The following is a 2,103-nucleotide window of genomic DNA, read 5'->3' as shown; positions in this document are numbered from 1 at the left end:
GCGATGCACAACGAGGGGAGCACGGAGCAGTGGAGCATGATTGGGAGCTAGCAGAGGAGAGGGTGGTGTGCGATGGTCCTCGAGAAGACGCCGATGTGGGAGGCGACATGGTTGGGATATGCAGAGGGGTAGCGGCATTCGAAGGTGACCTTGCGCGAGCGACGACGGGGGGCACTGGCTGTTGTGCGGTCCATTGGTGAACGTGTCGCCAGAGCGGCAGACGGGAGGCTACGGTGCGGGAATTGTTGGCGGCAGTGCTGATTGGAGCTGGATCCATCCGGGGTCGATCTGGGTCCCTGCTTGCCTGGAGTGGTGTGATCAGGTGATGCTTCCAATGTCGGCGGCCTTGGCGTGCTGGTGATGGAGCCTAGGCCAGTGCTGCTAGATCTCGACCGTGCAAGAGGTGGAGATGGAATGTGGTTCCTCGGCCGTACAGGGCGTCGATGTTCCGTTACACCATCGACATGATGAGGAGGTGTTGCGGTAGTGGCGGTGTGCCACAACGTGTACAATATGGTCGTTTTCCTATCAGATGGGTGGGATGTGTGCGACGTTGCGGATAAAAATCCTGCATATCTTCGGTTGGTGCTGGCGGCGACGGGGCCCGTGGGCGTCGTACCCTCCTTGGAGGCGTCGTTGAGGTGTGGCCCCCTTGTTTGGATTGTTGTCTCCGGGCAAAAGCCTAGGTTTGTTGCCGGACCAACAATGACCGCATATTTTCTCTGCTTCCATATGGTTTAGGGTTATGAAAAAGGAGTAGAAACAAAATGTAGGGAAAAGTTGAAACGGGTGTATATATCCCCTAAAGTTTCACTATGAGGAAAATGGATTTGCAGAGAACAAGCAATAAGATATGAGACCTCAGTCCCAAAAGCGTTTTTGACACTACAGAAGAAGCTGTCAACTACTCCCTCTGTTTCTAAATATAAGACTTTTTAGAGATTTTAATACGGACTACATACGAAGTAAAATGAGTGAATCTACACTTTAAATTATGTCTATATGCATCAGTATGTAGTAAGTGTTGAAATCTCTACGGGAGTAGCAAAAAACACGTGTGTGCTCCTCACTGAACTCTAATCATGGAGCACAGGAAACATCATTTTAATTAGCAGGGGGGCACGCTCATCATCCGGTTTCTATGTAAAAACATCATACATACACAACCACCTTGCTTTGGCTACAAAAGTTGTACATGGTTGGCAGGTATTAGAATCTGTAGCACAATACTACACGGAAGGATTGCATAGCCTGCGAAATCCAAAAAAAGAAATGCAGGAGCTTCTTCTCTGCACGCAAAACCCACGCCAGTCAGGTCATACCTGTAACTGAAGGAAGCTTCATGGCATCATCAACTAGAGTACCATTGACTGAGATCCGCCTCCGCTTGCGCTGCGATATGCCCTGAGCCTGGCCCTGAACCAGGGTTGATCCTCCAATGGAGCCTTCGGAGTCACGTAGTGGCAGATCCATAGCCGCTAGGCTTCATCGGTATCCTGCAAGAAGGAAGCACCCTCTGTATCTAGTTTCAGAAGCCAGCAGTCAGCACATCTTCTCCTAGAAGAAAGACATCACCATCAGCAGTTGAGTCTGCTCATATTGTCATTAACATAAGTTCCTTTATTGTACTATGAATGCCCTCTGCTTTTCAGCACCGGCCATACAAGCATAAGTTCACCTCCCCTGTACAAATTCCAGGGCCTTTGAAATGTCCATTACATAATTGCTAGACTACCACTGCACTATTCAGTTTTGAGATCACATGCCCCAAGGAAATTAATAGCCGTTAGGCCATCCAAAAATACAAGAGAGAAGAAACAAAAGATCTGATACAAACTACTATTAAAAAATGAACAGCTTCCACAACAATAACATCTTATAAACAAAGCTACTGCAGGAAGAATGAAGAATTCCATCTTAGAAGAACTAGAGCAACACTAACATACTAGATCCAAACTGCATCGTTGGCAGTGTCAACACACTGCGGTCATGATTGTCACACACATTTTGGTCATAACAAATCCAAAATTGTTCTCCACGAAAAAAAGAAGTCCAATATTTTCATCCAAAGGGAAATACTAAGACTTCATGCCATCTTCATGG

This window comes from Triticum dicoccoides, chromosome 6B (genome assembly GCF_002162155.2).
Source record: "Triticum dicoccoides isolate Atlit2015 ecotype Zavitan chromosome 6B, WEW_v2.0, whole genome shotgun sequence".
Lineage (NCBI taxonomy): Eukaryota > Viridiplantae > Streptophyta > Magnoliopsida > Poales > Poaceae > Triticum > Triticum dicoccoides.
Note: the sequence above shows the minus strand (reverse complement) of the source record.